The sequence below is a fragment of the Vulpes vulpes genome, chromosome 9, assembly GCF_048418805.1.
Source record: "Vulpes vulpes isolate BD-2025 chromosome 9, VulVul3, whole genome shotgun sequence".
NCBI classification, from domain to species: Eukaryota; Metazoa; Chordata; class Mammalia; order Carnivora; family Canidae; genus Vulpes; species Vulpes vulpes.
This window is the reverse complement of record NC_132788.1, coordinates 84,597,106-84,617,095: the sequence shown is the minus strand read 5'-3', so window position 1 is coordinate 84,617,095 and position 19,990 is coordinate 84,597,106.

Genomic DNA, 19,990 nt, shown 5'->3' with positions numbered 1-19,990 from the left:
GAGTCCGGTTAGAGATATACAAAAACATTTTAAAGAGATGGCCTGGGAACAGTTGTAATTAAAATAATTGACTTAGGGATAAAAGAAGGGTGGGTCAGTCAGAAAGAGGTAGGTTAGTCATGAAGAAAAGAAAAAGGAAAGAAGGCACCTTGGTCCTCTGTACTTGGTAGAGAAAACTTAAGTGCATCAGACATTTTACCCTCATGTTGGAAAACAATCGCATTACATAGCTCTCCTTGGTCTGTTTTCACGGTCGATCATTAACTTTTTGATTACAATTTGCTTTCAGGGAAAATATACGATGACGAATCTGATGGGATTACTGTAATCTGAGTACTGTTCAAAGGAAGCAATATATTGACTATCTACTGTAATATATCAGGCTATTGAATATAGTTAATATGAGTCTACCCTGAATGCCAGCTGCACTGTCAGGCTCCTGAATAAATCAGTTTTCTGAGTCTGCAAAGTGGAGAACTGTATTGGGTCCTTGCAAATATATCAAGAATGTCCATTCCCTAAAGGTGTCCTCTTTGCCTGCAAAACTGTTTTGTTTTGTTTTGTTTTGTTTTGTTACATTGGCATCTTTGGGTCAAGGCCAGTGAGTGGGACTTTTATGCTCCCGTTTTCCCCACTCTCAGGCAGTGTTGTTTTCTCTAGTCTCTGAAACTTCATAGCACATTATTTATACATATCTACCTTAGAACCTTATATATTTTATCTTGCATTACAGTTATTTGCCCATGGACATTCTCTTTGCCTAAACCTAAAACTCTGAGAAGTCAGACTCTTATTTTTCTTTTTGTGCCCCAATGCACCTAGCACAGCAAAGTGCTAAATGAACTAGAAGCATCCTGAGAGCTTTGATAAGCATGGCAATTATGATGTGTGTGTGTATGTGTTGAGAGGTTGCATGTGGAGCAAAGGGATTTTGCTGAGAGAAGATATACCCAGTCCTCATGTCATATGGTGTAGGAGGACAAAAAGCTAGATAGTCAAACATAGAAAGAGCTCAGATCTCCGGAGTAAGAACTACTATTGTAGACACTGTCCTAAGCACTTTGCACGTACCATCTCCCTTATCATCTTCATGATCCTATGATGCAGGTGAAGTTTAGTCTCCCAATTTTATAGTTGAGGAAACTGAAGCTCAGAGAGATTGAGGAACTTGCTTGACATCAAGTAGGTAGCAGCTAGGCTGGTTCTATGCTCCATCTTCTTGACTGTCATGCAAAATATCCTACTAAGCTTGGCCTTGGACCAGCTCCATATAAAAGGAGGCTGATTAACCAACACTATTCAACAGGTTGATGGCAGATGAATAAAAAGGAAAAGGACTCTGGGGTTCAGACTACCCAGTGAGTTGCCACTGGACTGCTTGTGGAGATGTGCCCTGCAGGATAACCTTTGACCCTGGATCACACCTGTATGCCATCCTGCATCAGACCTTACTTCTATGTAAGACCACCTTTGTGCTGCCCTCAGGACTTGATAGGGCTATCTTTGGAAATAGACCCTGCAGAGGAGTGCCTGTAAGTGGATTAACATGCAGAATAGTGAGCTCCATGTCCCTGGAAGTACCGGTGCAGAGTGACCATGCCTGGGTCATAGGAATGCTTGGCAGGAAGAACATGTGGGTGAAGGAGGGTAAACCATATGATCTTTTTTTTTTTTTCCAAATCATTTGAAAGATCTAAGAGCATTTGATTTTATCTATTTTTTTTCCTTGCAAAAAGCTATAATAAAAATGCAACTAAATGTCATGCCATGGAAAGAGAAGTGGACAATTGTCCAGAGGTAGGCTGGTCCTGTTGAGCTGCTGGCTCCCTAGGTGACTGGGGGGACAAGGAGCTGCATGTTGGCCAGCCTTTTCTTATTTGCAACTGAAGATAAACTGTCTTTCTTAACCGACAAGATATGTTTGGAGGAGAACGTCAGATTATAGGTGTGAATGTGTTTTGAGAAAATTGTTGAAAAGGCAACATGGCATGTTCTGCATCTTTTCTAGACAGGGTGATTTTAAAAAGCTGTTCTTACAACGTACTTGAAGGTCATTTGAAATCAAAATGGCATAGAGGCGGGGCCTTTTATGTCAAACAGGTTTGACATAACCTGTACATTCGGTTGGAACCTGCCTGCTCCCCCCTCCCTTTCTTTAAATGCCTGTAGCAGGCTGAATAATGGCCCCTACACCAAGATGTCCATATTCTATTTTCTGGAACATGTGACTATGTTACTTGACATGGCAAGACATTTTAAAGATGTGATTAAGTTAATCATCTCGAGATGGGGCGCTTATCTTGGATTATCTGGGTGGGGGTCTCCCAGTGTGTTCACCAGTCTTCTTGTAAGAGAGAGGCAAGAAGGTCAAAGGTAGGAGGAGGAGATGGGATGAAGGGAGTAGAGGTTGGAGTGATATACTTTGAGGATATAGGAAAAGGCCATGAGCCAGGGAATGCAGGTGGCTGCTAGAAGCTGGAAAAGAGTAGGAAACAGATTCTCCCCGTGAAGTCTCCAGAAGGAGCACAATCTTGCCAACACTTTGATTTAGGCTTCTGACCTCCAGATCTGTAAGAGAATAAATTTGTGTTGTTTGAAGCCACTAAGTTTGTGGCAATTTGTTACAGCAGCCCTAGGAAACTGATGTGATTTCCTGCCTCTATCGCTCTCTTTCCTTCCTCCTCCCTCCTCTCTGCCCCTCCCTTCTCTACCTCTTCCCCCTGCAGGCTTCTCCCTCTCCCCCTTTCTCTGCCTCTCTCTGGCCCTTAGCCCCCTCCTCCCATCATTTTCTACCTCCCCTTCCCACCAGCTCCCCTTTTACCCTCCCCCTCTGAGAATAAACAAACCAAGTAGTAGTTAGAAAAAGACCTGATAATTTAATAGTGATAATTTTTTGGTTTGTTTATGGGATTTTTAAGTTTTCTGCTGATTATTATGAGCTCTTGGTGAAGAGATTAATTCAGTTACCATGATTTGTTTCCTTGTCTTGACTTCATAAAATCACAGAATACAATAATATAGTTATACATCCCCTGGGCTTGAAAATACCCAGTAATTACAAGTGATTCACGAGAACAGCTTAACTTGTAAGGGATTGTATTGTGCTCTATAGTAAGCAGTCATTTATTAAGTTTTAAAAATGCCTTTAGAAAGGATACAATGGCCTCATCAATTAAAAGTATGTTTGGAAAAAACTCTGGGGCTGTCAGGAATAATTCTTCTTCCCCCGAACCCTCTTTTCCAAAGCTGCCAACTTGCATGTGGCTTCACCATGCACGCCCTCCTTTCCTAATGCTTCCTGGATGGCGGTTCCACCTGAGGAGAGCCGTGCAGGCCTTCCTTGGGGCCGAGTGCAGCTCAGATGGCCGGGCCTTCCAGGGCCCAGAGACTGTGGTCCTCCTTCTCAGCCTGGCCATCCATCATTTCATTAGAGCGAGGTTCCCTAATTGACACATCCTGGAGAGAGGGAGATGTGGCGGGTCCCCTCAGGCAGTTGGGTTGCCGGCCTCGTTACTAATTCTCAGCCTTGCCACTAACAGATGGCTGAGAGGGATCTTCCAGGGGAACTTGGCACTCTTGTAGCAACTGGTGCTTCCAAACACACAACTTCTAAAAGTTCTTCTCCTCCCGTGCCCTAGAATAGGCCTTTGCCTTCTTAACGTGAGCAGGAGAGGTTGCTTTCACCTCCTCTTTTTGCAGAACAATGCATGTAAAGCCTATGGTTACCATTTACATTAACATGGATGGAACCAGAGTGTATTATGCGGAGTGAAACAAGTCAATCAGAGAAAGACCTTTATCATATGGTCACACTCATATGTGGACCATAAGAAGTGATGAAGGGGACCATAAGGGAAGGAGGGCAAACTGAGTGGGGGAAAAGTCGGAGAGGAAGATAAAGCATGAGAGACTTCTGACTCTGGGAAACAAAGGGTTGCAGAAGGGAAGGTGGGTGGGTGTTGGTGGGGGTAATTGGCATTAAGGAGGGCACATGATGAGATGAGCCCTGGGTGTTATACTATATGTTGGCAAATTGAATTTAAATAAATAATAAAAAAAAGGCCTATGCCCCAAGCTTCCTTTCTTGGGAACATGCCACCACTTTGCCTTCCCCAGACTAGGTTTACAGATGAAGTCCTCGCTTCTTATCTCCTGGGACAGACTAAGGGAGGCTACATCACAACTATCCCACTGATTCCTCTGTGCCTCTCTCATCTCTGTTGATTTCTTCCTTCTAAATTGTTCTAATTTATCTGGTATTGTCGGTGATGACTACAGTTGGTTCTACATTATCTAAACTGTTCTATGTCTCACCAGGCCCCAGTACACATGCCCTGTTTTACTGGTTCTGGTGCCTGCATACATGAAATTTATTTTTATCTTTCTAACTTTGTCCACATATTTATTCATTCAAAAATATTTCTTGAGAACCGATTATGCACTGGACGCTGTTCTAATGGGAATATAATGGTAAATAAAGTAGAGATGGATTATTGCCTTTGTGGAGCTTGGAGTCTGGTGTGGAAAACCAATGTTAAATAAGTATACAAATAAGAGTTAAATTTTGCAAATGTGGCAAGGGCTTTGGAAGAGATGGATGTGGTATCCTGAGAAAAAAACATGGGCGGGGTGGGGTGAAGGTAGGGTGAGGGATCTAACTAATTAAGGAGGTCAGAAGAAGGGAGACCAAAGGTGAAGTCTGAAGTTTTGGTTTGATGTTAACTAGATGCAGGGGGTGACTGAAAAGTTTTATGAGCAGCAGAAACAGCATGTGAAAGGTCCCTGTGGTGCAAGATATTGAGGGACTTGGTATTAAAAAAAACGATAGAGGTGAGGAGAAACTGGATCATGCAGGGTTTACAGACCATAATGAGAGGTTTTAAGGGAAGTGGAGGAGGTGGGAATGGTCAGACTTGTGTTTTGAAAAGACCCTGTTCATTTAGTCTACTTTTACAGAGTCAGCTCCCTTTCACGGGGCACACATTTTTGAGACACACCAGAGAAGAGAGCCAGCAGACTAGTTATTGTGAACTTTAAATCTGTGCAGAGTTTTCCATGAAGATGCATAAGGCCCTAGGGAACTGGCCTAACAGATGTTGTCGGTAAGGTATAAGGGGTGAGAAGTGCTTTGGTTTAGCCAGATTCCTCTGGGAACCTCTCTTAGACTCAGCTTCTCTGGCTGCCTTACATTGCCCTGATCTGATATTCAAGAATAACAGCTGGGTCTGAGAGGAGGAGGTGGTGGTAGCTGTGTGCAGGTTGCTGTGGGTAATTGGAGATAAAAAAAGGAAAAGTGGCTCACCTAATTGCATTCTAAATTACAGCCATTGTTCAATTCCTTTCTGAAAAGTACTTGGTGCATTCAAGAAGAGAAGTCCTTTCTGGAGTGGGGAAACAATGTGGGGTGTGGCAGGGGGGAGCCAAGAGGAGCTCCTAACCCCTCTCTCAAGGTGCTGTGTTTGTAAGTGAGGTTTTGAGTGGCTGGCTCGATTATTTTCACTGCGTGCGTGTTAACGGTAATAAACTTAGAAAACAGAAACACATGAGTCTACAGTAATTGTTTTTTAGATAGCATAATAAGTCATGATAATTGCTTGCAAAGCATTTTCCCCCTCCTTGTCTACAGGGGTAAATACATTAAAGCCACGTTCTTGTATACTATTTTACAATCTATTAGCATAATAACCCATTGTAAAATAAGCCCTGCTGCTGTGGGAAAGTGTGGGATATTGGTCCATTAGACACCTTTGTCTTAGATACAAGAAGTTAATGGCACTATTTATGGGCATCATCTTAGCTTGGTATATGCTTGTTATCAACTAAGAGATCCAGAGCACGAGGTACTGTATAATAAAAGTTATCCGACACTAACAATCCACCATGACTTGAGCCTCTTGCTTGGAAATTGCTTTTAGCCCCATGCGAATGGGAAAGTCATCTTGATAAATTTAGCTGCAAGTCAAGTTATAACCAATGTTCACAGAATGTAATCAAATTAGATCTTAAAGCCTTTAATTTCATCATTAGCATGTATTATTTCTTTCTCAAGCCCTGTAATTAAATAGCATATTAGGAATAGATAATTTTTTCCCTTTTATACATTTATTAGGTATCTGGGGTTAAATTTGGAGCTCTGTTATGATATACATCTGCTTATTCTTAAATGAGAATGGCTTTTCTTATTGAAGTATAATTGACAATACAATATTATATTAGTTTCAGGTGTATAACATAGTGATCCAGCATTTATTATAGGATGCCTTTAATGATACCTGAAGCATTAGAAGAGTATCCGGTTAACTAAACTAAGGGAATTCATGGCAAATAAGATATCATTATGTTTACTCAATTACTGTTATAATTTGAGAGTTGTATAATTAGCCAAATTATACAGAAGGAAGTTAGACACCCATTATTTACTTTTCTTGGACATTTTGTCGATTTGTACAAAAATTTTCACTGCACACAGGAGATTCATTCTTCATGAGGTTTACATCTAGTTTACCATAAATCAAGAAATTCTGAATAAATATTTCTTTTTTATCCTCACTTAGCAATAAGTTTGCAGTTGCAAAGTGATTATTGTAGAAAGTAGAGGGCATAAGGGCTGCACTCAGAGGCAGGGCAGCAATCCTATGACTGCTGAGGGCACAGGTGGCCCCTTGTGCAGCCAGGTGGACTGGCAAAAGTCTCCCAGCAGGGTCTGGTCTAGAGGCTTCCTCTCTTTTCAGTTGTCCCTCTTGCCATCTCAATCAGGGCCTGCTGTTGGGGTTGGCCTATCAAATTCCCAAGTAGCTCAGCGGAAATCAAACACAACCAAACATCAGAATCACACAGGGAGATTTAAAAATTGCAGATGCCTGCCCCTGACCCCCCCTCCCATTGCCCCATTTCCATTTAATGTGTGAGCGGAGTTGTACTACAACCAGGGTAGAAGATAGGAGTGGCAGGAGTCTGCTGCCGCACTGGGGAGACAAGTGGCATGCTTCCACGGAGCCTAAATTTACCTTCTCCTGGAAGTCACTGGTGACTGATCACATGACACATAAAATAAGGCAGATATGTCATCCCTGACTTAAGATGTTCATTTGCAGGTACCATAGGTAGAGAATTTTCTCATTACTTTGCAAATATCTAATGAAAATTTACCTGGTGGGTGCCAGGTACTCTGGCAGAGTCTAGGGATATAATAGTGAAGACAAAAGGCTTTTGTATTTTGTTTTTTGAAACTAGTGGGGGTGATTAAAAAAAGAGAAATAAAGGAATACTCATATGAAACAGTATGTTGCTTCCTAGGAAGGAAACAGACATGAAGCTAAGATAGAGAATGGTAATTTCATGTCTTGTAAAGATTCACTCACAGAGGTGGAACCCTGTTGAAGAGGTTGTTCGAAGAGGCTCTGGTAGGAGCCAAGCCAGTCCAAAAACTCATTCCGGATAGCCTGGGGCAGATTTTGCCTTTTCATTCATTGTAGTTACATTTGTATCCTGTCTGTGACATGAGGACATTGGTATAATTTGCTCCCCCTAGAACTGACTTTTTGCCACACCCACTTGAGTCTCCCTTAGATATTGGTGGACTGTATGCTTGGTGTCCCCCTGTGTCTTCATCTACTTGGGGGCAGGCTGGTTTCAATCTTGTCTACAGAGAGCAGCCACCTAAAAAAAGACTCTCAGATTATAAAATGTCCCCTCCTTCTGTCATTTCTCTGTCTCCAGACCCCTTCAGAGCTGAAGCCCCTAGAAGCAGCTTCATTTTTCAAGGATCCTCGAGGGCACTGTCTATTCATGAAAGTAGAATAATGATGTTCTCAAGGACTTCCTTCCCACTCCCACAAGGGAAGCTTTTGGTGCCAAATTATTGACACTGCCTCATTCTCTGCCACATTGAATAAATATATTTAAAATGGGATTAGTTTGTGAGTCCTTGGCTTGGTTTATAATACATTTTATATTCAGATATGCTGCTACTGTTTATCTCCACAAAATAAATATTAAAATTGTGTTTGAATCTCACATTAAATTTATATTCATGCTATTACAATTTTATTTCTGTCAAGTGATAATCACTTTTCAGACAGAAGACAGAAGAGCGCATATGCAAGTAAAAGTATATTATTTCTCCTTAAGATGTCTCCTTAAGTTGTTACTCTGGACTTACTTCTTTCTCATATACAATCTATATAATGAATATTGGGATGAATATGAGCTCATTGGTTCTCACAGTGTATCCAGGCAAATTGTTTCTGTTAATGAGGTTTTCCTCCCATTTCTTGAGACCTAGGCAAACAGGAGTAGTGAATCCTTAGTCACCTATAGTTGTTCGGTATCTGGTTGGTGCCAGAGACCCACAATTGATACTAATGTGCTTTGGATTTGTTTTCAGTAGTGGGAATGGTAACTGCTAGCATTTTCACATTTTCTTACCAATTACTCTTAACAACTAGTGGCCAGGAACCACATGTATGGGATGACTAAAGTTGGAGTACAGTTGGTTTGGTCATGGGACAACTCTGTGTCAAAACTGATCTGATCCGATCATCACACAATTTGAAACCATACTACAGCATCACAGTTCAGTCTACAGAAGCAATAATAATAATAGTGGTGATAATAATAATAAGAATTGTGGTGATTAAACCTCATTAGTTTTGTTTTTATTTTATTTTTTATTTTTTTTAAAATTATTTATTTATTCATGAGAGACAGAGAGAGAGGGGCAGAGACATAGGCAGAAGGAGAAGCAGGCTCCATGCAGGGAGCCCAATCTGGGACTCGATCCCGGGTCTCCAGGACCATGCCCTGAGCTGAAGGCAGGCACTTAACCACTGAGCCACCCAGGCATCCCTAAACTTCGTTAGTTTTGAAATCTTGGTTGTAGAACTAGTGTGAGGAGAAGAACTATAATTTGCAAATTGCATGCAGTCTTCTGTCTCTAAAAGTGGATACTAATCTTTAACTTTGGGAAAATTCAGGGATATAACTTTGGAAATTGGTATTGTGGTCCCCAAACCCAGATCCCCCTATGGATTGACTTTCAAAGATTTTTGTTGTTGTTATTTTATTTTAAAGCAAGCAGTTTGATCAGACTGATGCCAAAAGAAGTAGTACTTGTGCCTTTAGCAAGGTATTTGGTGATGAGAGGCACTCTCTCATGGATAATATTATTAAGAATGGGAATTATCACAGCTACCATATAGTGGATACACAAGTACTGTGATGAGCCCTTCACATATATTACTTAATTTTATCCTACAGTAAACCTATGAGGTGTGTATTATTATTGTACTGATTTTACAAATGAGAAAACTGAGCCTTAGGGAAATTAACATGTTCAAAGTCATCTCTGTGACTCAGTGGTGGAACTGAGAGATTCTAAAACATATTTGTCTCATTCCCAAGTTGGTGTTCTCACTCAGCATCCTTTATGTCCTGTGGAGAAGATTTTTAAAAACGTGGAAGATAAAGTTGAGTGAGTTTATAGCTGTTTGATCAATTGTATCTGAAGAACACTGAGGTAACAAGGGGTCTTAGGTTTCAGTTTTGGATTAATCACTTATTATTTTTGTGTCCTTAAACAGGCACCTTTCAATTTTGGGTCTTAATTTCTTCATCTGAAAAGCAAGACTAATGATATCTAACTGAAATGAGAAGGTAAAAAGCATTTTGTAATTTAAGAACACTCTGTGGATGCCTCAGATTCTCTCCTTGGTTCTATCTTACTTAACATTTTCATTATCTTGAAAACAAGTAGGCCATAGTCATCAAATTTGTGGATAACACAAGCCTAAGAAGGATAACTACTTTGTCAAGTGAGGTAATCAGGACAAAAGATATATGTAGACTGAACATATGATCAAGACATTCATGCTGAAATCGAAGCACTTTGGAAAGTCACATAAAGGACAACGGTACTTAGTTCATTACAAACTAATGCCTGAGACTGAGCAAATACCCTGTGCCAGGTGCTATTTTCAGCTCTTTACAGGTAGTATTATACAATCCTTACATAAACTATGTGGATTAGGCACTGTGCATATTATTCCTTTACAGATAAGGAGACTGAGTCATGAAGAGATTATTTGCCCAAAGTCATACAGCTAGTAAAGGAAGGAGACAGTATATGAATCTAGGAGATCTGGGCTCTTTAATTCTATACCAAAGTGCATTGTGGAGAGAGCTCACACAGTTTTTAGGTATGTTAATAGAAATATTGCATCTAGGTGAGAATTAGTAAGAGTGAGAATTAGACAACATCCTCTTGAATGTTCCATACATTTTATGATTATATTCATACATTGAAGGTCCTTGGCAACAAGATAGCATAGAGCATGGCAACCATCCTTGGCTGTTAGGATGATATCAGCTAAAAGAATGCTTGTAGGGGTGTGTGAAAATGTCAAGTTTGGAGAAGAGGAGCTATGATAGTACAGCCATCAAATATTTGCCATAGGGAGACTAGAGTTGAACTCGTTTGTAAGCTCCAAAGAGTAGACCCAAGCATATACATATAGGTAGATGTTAGAGAAGTAATTTCTGTTCAATATAAGTAAGACCTGGCTGAGAATGAGGTCTGCCCACTAGTAGAATGAGCCTCTGCTAGAAAGTAGGCACTGAGTCATAGAAAGTATTCAACCTGAGATCACTTGGGCAGCTTCCCATCAGAAAGCTGAGCTGTTAGTAGATGTCTATATCAGTGGGAGTTTACATAGGACAATTTCTAGTAGCTTTTCCAATCTCAAAATTCAATCACTCATTCATAGGCCTCAAACTTTGTCATTAAATATAGACATTTTTCTTTGGGGTAACTCCAAAGGGCTCATGATTAGCTCGTAAAGTTTGTGTGTTTCATTGATGAAGCAGCCACAGTCCATTAGGGCAAGGGTGAACACCTGAACCAGTCTAGCTCAGTCAGTTCCTCTCTCTTGGAATTTGGAACTGGTTGTCTTTCTGCAACTAGGAGGTACCGAAGCTGTGGAGCAAGGGCAACTGTCTCCATGCTGTAAGTGGGAAAGCTAAAAATACCAATTGTCAAGGAAACAGATAAATAAAGCAGGTGCACAGTAGGAACTCATGTGAAATGAGAACTCATATAAATCCAAGGAGGAAAGAGAAATTGAGAGATGATGAAACTAGTTACTTTGGTTCCCACTGGCTTGTAGATTCTGTACTTTAGTTCCCCAGGCCTGGCTGGATTGCTGCTTTTGTATTCAAGGACACACTATTGGATACTCCCAGTTAGTTACCATTATTGTGCTCAAAGCATTCTGGATAGGTTTCTATAATTTGCCACCCAAAGTTTTTTTTTTTTTTTTTTACTTTAGACCATTCTTTTTAAAATAAGGTAACTCTTCATTCTTTGTATCAGAAACTTACTTTCACTGTCTTTGGCCACTTAACAGTGGCAAGTCATTACAGGTACACATTTTCCCCCAAGATATAATGGTTATAATTAAGTGATTCAACAGTACTTTAATGCAGAAGGGCCAGGGCTATCCAAATGTCAGACTAAATTATAAAGTGAGCAGAACTAAAATGCCACAGGATGTAACCATCCATAATTTATGAGTAGTAGGATCAGATCAGTTCATAAAATGAGCTAGAGTAATTTTTTCATGGTTTCATATGTTTTTATTAAAAGATATATCTCACTAGCAGTGAAATACTGAAGATTAATAACAATGCAAAAGAGTGAAACATTCTTACCATATCTTTGGGACCCCGTGTTTTTGACTGTGTACCAGGGGAAATGTCATTAGTTGAGGCACTGCTCTATCAGCCTTTGGGAATCTGAGCCATGAATATTTTAGGTGAGACATTAGTTCTCAGGAGGATTCCATCCTGCTATTTTGCTGTAACAGAAGTCTCATGTGTTTTCCAGGAGGGACACCCTCTGAGATGTGAACAGTAAGAGGAATCCTCATAGGCTTCTGGAGTGGAGCCCTGCCTGCCAAAAAATAAATCCAAACTGGAGATTGTTTGCCATGGGTCTATGTGACAGAAACATTTGCAATCATGTCACTGAAAATGTTTGTTTTGCTGGGTCTACATGGCAAATAGGATACAGATCAGTGAGCAAAGAAATGGCTTGCTGAGCAGGCTGGACATCATTGATGAAATGTTTGCTCGAAGCATGTACCATGAGTCTTGCTTCTGCACCCCATCTAGGGGTTGCCACGCTGGCTGACGGCATTTCCAGCTTCAGTGTTTATGAGAAACGAGCTGGAGTATTTGTCATCATTAAGGCTCTAGATTGTTTTCTAGGAGTGTTAAACCTTCTGACCATATAGTAACTCATGGAGTTTGACCCACATCCCTCTTGAAGTTTAGATCAGGTGGAGGACAGCTATCCTTTACCTTTATGGAATAGATATGTTCCAAGGAGCTGCCAGTAAAGTACATTGTGTAAAGTAAATCCTGTTTCCCCACTGATTTACTTTAAAAAATTAGAGATGTGTACTCTGGAAAGAAGTCTGCTGCATGTTTGGTAAGAAGGCAATTTAGGTGGCCTCCACTGTAGTCTTATGGTGGGGCCCTCCAGATGCCATCATTCACAAATGCCTGCAGAAGACAGTAGTTCACCCTTACTTAGTGCCTTAATTTTCTTCTCCGAAATTTCCCTGCATCTTCCTAACCACTGGATACCTGCTGTGTATTTCATGTACTGTAGGATTTTCATCTAAGCCAGGAATGTCCTTACACTATACTCATGATTTTAATCTCCCCTTTTTCTTTTAATTAAAAAAATACCATTTAGCCAAGCTGGATCATAACATCATATACCAGTTCAAATCTCTGAAAATGTCATTGTTGTGATAACAATGCAATTTGGGAACCCCAGCAGGTGTTTGGGTCTAGAAGATACCATACCATCATTTTAAAGTCAAGGAGCAACACAGGAGAATAGTACCTGAGAGATACAGTTGCGGTCGACTGAATAAATCTCCCAGATTAGAACTGTACATATGCATAAGATGTTATGAATGAACTGAGGGAAATGAGTTAGAATTCACTAAAACTACAGCCCCCTGCACAAAATTACATAAAACCATATGTTTACTTTTTAATATGTTGTTTTGAGTCTAGGTAAGTATGAGCTATTAATTACCCTGTGATTAGTGAAATCTTTCTTTTCTTCATGGCTGATTTGGGAAGGAGAGGTAATTCAACCTATTGAAGTCTGTGCCTGAAGCTGTTTGGTTAGTAGCAGCCGACACAACATTCCTTTGCCTTATGAGGGAAAGTGACTATTTTGAGAAAGGAGGAAAAATAGCTTCTGATGTTAACTAGATTCCTCAGAGGTATAATACCTAGATTCGGTTTGTTTTTCTGAATTTTAATAAGTGGTATTGGGGTTTGTTCAATTTCCCTATTTTCAAGTTTTATTATATGCATCCAGAGAGAATGATAAATTTCTATAGTTACAGAGGCTTCACATTCCACAAATTTGGTTAAACTCGTTATAGTGTACCAAGCTCTTCCATGAATCTAGTTCCAGTGCAGATCATGTCCTGTAGCCACATAATGAGGTATAGTGCATTCCTCTCATTATGGCAGAGAAAAGCCTCCAATGTAGTTGTTTCCTGTCCCACCGACAGCCCTGGGACTAAGGTGCAAGGCACCAAACTGGGATTACTTCTTTGACATCCACCACAGCTTACATTTATTCAGTACTTGCCATGTGCCAGACATTGTGCCAGATACTTTACTTGTATTATCCTAATCAGTTTTCTGTCCAGCTTATAGCCATGTCTCAGATGGGGAAACCAAAGCTCAGCAGGTGAATTAACTTACTCAAGCCCACACAGCTAGTGGTAATTAGCTGAGCAGGAACTTGAAAGCAGATTGGTTCCTGCCAAGGCACAGACTTCTAATCACATTTCTCTACCACCATGTCACATCAAAATGGGCACAATGCAGGCTGTCAAAATAAGTCGTTCAATCAAGAAGTTTGCTGAAGGAATTGTGACAGAGTGTGGTCCTTATCCTGCTTGAAATTCCTGTGCTTTAAGACACAACATGGTAGATTTTTTTTTTCTCAATAGACTTCATGATAAGTCTGTCATGTATCACTGACCTACGAGAGGACAATAACAAACCAGAGGGCACTTTCATTTCTAGGATATTCTAAAAATAACCTGTTTGATTAATAGCTATGTCCAAGGACAATAGGAGTCCCCATTATGGCTAAGGACAGGGATGCAGTTCTCACCCTCACTTCCCAGGTTTTTGTCAAACTGATCCACTTACTTGGATCACCTTACTTTGACTTTTCATTTAACCTTCGTGTATCCCTGGGATTTAATTTATTCAGGGTGTTTAATCTCAGCTCATGGGGTGTTTATGCCCAAAGCAGGAGAGAGATAACCATGTCTCTCAGAAATAAATCTCGGTGACCTTTGTACCACAGTTTAGGGTATTTTCAAATCTTTGAGATAAATGCTCAATCAGAATATGGCAACAAAAGTCATCTTGAGGTCCAGTGACCCTGTTGCTATGGTTTCGTCACTCAGTTATCCAGTTCAGAGAATGAGAAAGCTTTTCAGGTGGTGACCATGTGCCTCTATGTAATGTTTAGGTAGTGTTAAATAACCCATCAGTTTGGAGCAGGAGAAATGGAAAATGATTTAATTGACCTGTTCATTCAAAAAATTGGCCCTGAGAGATGCCAAGAGTTTTCTCCTTATGGAAAAGAAACTCTATGTTCAATATTGAGATAAGAACTCATCTATCTGAGATGTAATAACATTCTTTCTTAGAGGATTATGGACAGGGTTTACTTACCCATACTGCTTTGATTATATTTTTCCAAGCATAACAGTTTATAAAAATACAAGTAGAAAATTTTGAGTACAGTCTTGTAGATAATAATAGTAGTAGTAATATTAATAGCCTCAGATTCCTCCGATCCTTGCAAACATGCATTTTTGCCACGTGATTTGGCTGCTTTTCCTGTCAAAAGTTGGAGTCACTTTCTCTACCCACTTGAATCTGACTGGCCTTTGGCTTACTTTGACCAGGAGAATGGAGCAGAAGTGATGATGCTGCAGGAGTTCTGAGTCTAGGCTTCAGGAGATCTTGCAGTTAATCTTCTCATGCTTTTGCTGTCCTGAGACTTCCATGTGAGAAAGCCTGTGCTAGCCTCCTTGGGGATGAGGGCCGACATGGAAAAGAGACGTAACATCGCTGGCTCCAAAAGCCAACCAACCTACTCACAGCCCATTTAGCTCCAGTTGACCTACCAGTTGCCTGTCCCTAGTTGACCCACAGACTTATGAACAATCATAAAATTATTGTTATTGCAAGCCTTTAATTTGCATATGCTTTTATGTAGCAATGGATAATGGTTGCATATACTGAATGTCATTCTAATACACATATACACACTTTAAAATGTAAATACACCCCTGGGTGGTGGGATTGTAGGTGATTTTAATTTTCTTTTTATACTTTCATACATTTTCTAATATACCTGCATTACTTTAATGATAAGATTAATAATGAATGATATTGAACATACCATTGATTTTAGTAAAATCATACCATTCATTTTAGTAAAACATACCATTCATTTTAGTAAAAATGACCATTGCAAACAACTAGTTAGTGATGGGGCAACTCAATCACTTCCCTCAGGGAGTCCTTAGAACAGTGTGTTCCAGTTACCCATGGCTGTCTAACAATTCTCCACCCTCTTACCCCCACAAAATAAGCCTTAGTGGCAGAAAATGATAATCATTTTACTATGCTCGTAATTTTTGGATCAGAAATTTGAGCTAGGCATAATGAGGATAGCTTATCTCTGCAACTGAAGTCTCAGCTGGGGTATTCAAATGGCAAGAGATGGTTGACAGCTCCACTGAAATTATATGCCCAGGGCCTTGGTTCTAGCTGTAGGCTGGGTCCTTTGCTTCTTGTACATGTTGTGTCTGGTGGAGTTGGAATGTTCAGGAGATCTCCTTCAGTTTCATATTTGATGCTTAGGCTAGAACGGATGGCCTGGGGCTGGTCTGGCATCTCTCTCTCTCTCTCCTCCTCCTCCTCTTTCTTCTCAACATCTTTCCATATGTCAAGCTTGAGTAGGAAGGCAGTCTCAGAATGGTCAGATTTCTTACTTAAAGGCTGACTTCACCCAGAGTAAATATTCTAAGAGATCTTGAGGTTACCACACAATGATAGGAGGATGCAATATTTAATATCAACAAGTGAGTGGAGAGGAGGAGGCATTCCAGGTTAGTGTGGCTTCACAGTCTTGAACACAGTCCTACTCAAAAAGGCAAAGAGATATGATCTCAAGCACAATGTTTGGATCATTATACCAGGAGATTTAAAGAAATTCCATTGCATATGTAAATAAATGTTCATGGATAGCAGGGAACTCAGAAAACTGAAAAATGTATTCCAAATTTAACATGGACTAGTTTTACTATAAGCATACCTCTCCCCTCCCACCTTTTTTTTTTATCTTCCAAAACTATACTCAATGAGACAGATAATCAGCCAGTGCAGCAAGCACTCCCCATATGTCCTCAATTTCTTTACTACTCACCTCCCATCTCTTTGCCATCTTCATGTACTCCTGATCCCCCTGCACTTTTACTTCTAATATCCAGCACCAAGATCTCTTTTTGGAGGACTTCCTACAGGCTGCATCTGCCTATTTTGCTAGTGTGTACCAAGAACAAATGTGCTTGGGGATTTACATCCTCTAACTAATGGCTGAGTTGTGCAGGAATACAGTAGTCTAAGAACAACTCTGAAGAGCAATCTCTACTATTTCTAGACCTCCCTGCATGATTAGTTAACTTTCTATGGGACTTTGCTTGATATTTTACTCTTGGTTGGCCTCCTCTTCACAATCTCATGCCACCCCCAAGACCCCTCTAGTTTTTCCAGGGAATATTTTCCAATAAGTCATCTTCACATAAATCTTAATCTCAGGTCTGCTTCTTTATTAAGCAAGGAATAAAATATGATTCTATATAGAGATTTCAGGGTCCTTACGATAGTTTACAAGTCTCAGACAGTAAATGGAGATATATGGAAAATTCTAAAGGATTCTGCTTCATTATGTGATTCATCTGCTTCTTGGAGGGTCCAAACAAAAACAGAAAATGCAAAGGACTAAAGAAGGAACATGCTGGTATGGTCAAGGAGCATCAAGATCAGCATGTCAGAAATAGAATTAGAGAGGGGGAGAGTGATGTTACCAGTAATGTGGGCAGACACAAAGCAGGGGGCTGAATTCTGAGGGTCTAGCAGGAATCATAAAGACCTAGAGTTTTACTCCCTGTAAGAGAGGGACACCTTGGAAGATTCTGAGCAGTGGAAAATGTGATCTCACATTTTAAAAGGATCCTTGTCACTGTTGCCATGAGAATAGATGATAGGAGGAAAGGGCAGAAGCAGGGAGACCAGCTTGGGGGCCAATGAAAGATCCAGATCAGAGATGCTGTTTGAGGATGTGGGGAGTGAGGGAGGTAGGGAGCAGTGAATGAATTCTAAATATCTTTGAAGATAGAGCCAATAGGATTTGCTGATGGTTGAGCTTGAGACATGGCAGAAAGAGAAGCCAAAGATAACACTGAGATTTTTGGCCTGTGCAAATGGATTTAGCATTTACTGAGACAGGGAAGACTGGGTATTGTGAAATATCATTATAGATTTTTTAGTTTAAATAGGTTTCTCCTGCCTGTGTGCTGGCAATGATGCTTTGTTGATATTTCTACTTCATTACAAATCATACTTCCTTATACCATGGTTGCAGCTGCTACTATTGCTACCTGTCAATGAATGCATACTTATTGCCTACTACCCAAACCACTATAGATACAGAAAATCTTTATATATATATGATATATATATATAGTTATATATTTATTTATTTTTTCCCCCATCTCTCATTTAACCCTTACAACGGCCTCATGAAATTAGCTCCAGATTGGTTTTCTGTTTTGTTTTGTTTTAGCCTAAGGTTACATAGAAACTTAGTGCCAGGGGATCCCTGGGTGGCGCAGCGGTTTGGCGCCTGCCTTTGGCCCAGGGCGCGATCCTGGAGACTCGGGATCGAATCCCACATCGGGCTCCCGGTGCATGGAGCCTGCTTCTCCCTCTGCCTGTGTCTCTGCCTCTCTCTCTCTCTGTGACTATCATAAATAAAATAAATAAATAAATAAATAAATAAATAAATTAAAAAAAAAAAAAAAAAAGAAACTTAGTGCCAGACTCAGAACTGAATCCAGGGTGGTGTGATTCTAGTGCTGCACTTTATTTTGACCCACTGGGTCTTCTGTAACTCTTTTATGTTCACCACTGTCTCCCTACTAGTCTGTGTGCTTCTTGAGAACAAGTTGACATTGAAATTGGCTTTGCGTATGCTACTACAACTATTAAAACTATTGATAGAATAGGTTTAATAATTGATTGTGGCACTGTGTGTCCCTGACCTTCTTTCCACCCATCTTGTAGGGGACTAATAAAACTTTATGGGAATCCCTAAAAAGGATCATATACACTGGTCTGATAATATCCAGTGGCTTCTGTGCTTGTCCCTTACTTGCCTGATGTTGTGTGGTCCCATTCCAAACTTCTGTCTGATTTCAATTCTTGGTCAGTGGACTCAATCTCCCTGTTGTCTTTGGGCTTGTTCTGGCCCAGAAACTTCAGGGAGAAGACCCTGTCTGAAATCTTGGGCCCTGACATCTCATTTCTGATGCTACTCATGATTCCAATGTCCTGGTTTAGAAAAAGATTTAGACATATTTAATTCTTTGCTTATGCATTCTCTTTCCCTGAATATCTGAAGCTCCCTTTCAGCCAGCTGAGTTAGTTATAACTTGGGAACACTTATGCTATTTGACATATATGAATTCTATAAGCAGGTTGAGTTTCCACTGAAAAGAAAAGCCAGAACAGCAAAAAAATTGACTAATTACGGAGACATTTTTTCCTATCCATTCGCAATCTTTTATATAAACTTGAACATTAACTCCTAATTATTTGGCAACAACAAAGTGCACTTGCGAAGATTCACCTTCAAAATGGCCAGCACTTCTGACACTTTCCAGCTAATAATAACTCTGGACTGTGGACATCTGATCAGAATTAATTGCAGCAGACTGGAGTCCTGCAAATGTTAAAATGTCTTTAGTTTTACAGACCAATAGGTGCTATGGTTCAGCAGCTCTGCATTATTAGTAAGCTCCTTGAATCTTGAGGGAGGCAGCCCAACAAACCATTGTAACCTTTATAAATTAAATGAGAATTAGTGACTGTGCTTGTTGACTGTATTAATAACAAGGATATAGAATAAAAATAACACCTTTTTTATATCTACCAAACAATTTAATATATAAAAAGCTCACTTTGCCTGAGAAATAAAAATAAAGCAGTCAGCTAAATATAAAGTATTCATCATATGCAGAGGAGATATCTGACATGTAGAGGGAGTAGACTGATAGACAGAAAAAGAAACCCTATTAAGAAGGTCAGAACATAATTCCAGAGGTTAATGGTTAGACTATGGTGGCTAAGAAAACATTAGTCTCTAAAACAAGATGAAAGTCAGTGACATAGCAGTCATATCTAAACTTCTAAAGGACCAAGAGGCTGGGATTTCTACATGTCATTGGTTCTTTCTGTGTATGTTCATATGACAAATGGAATAGCTTTATTGTGGAAGACAAATAACAAAATGGATACATAGAATTTTCCATGGGTAGATTGTCAAAATTTAAAATAGCCAAGGTACCCATAGCTAGCAATAGGGCACACAGTGGTATGTGGGAGGGATAGTAGGTGGAAATGAGAGAGAAACTCAAGAGACTTGGCATGCATTAACAGATTATGGCAAAAAACAGGAAGTAGTTTTTGAAAACTGTTAAATTAGATTGGATTAGTAGAAATGAAATGATCTATTATCATTAGCAATAAAGAGCATCAGTTCCAATACTATTGGAACACATTGACTATTGACACAACTATTGACTAA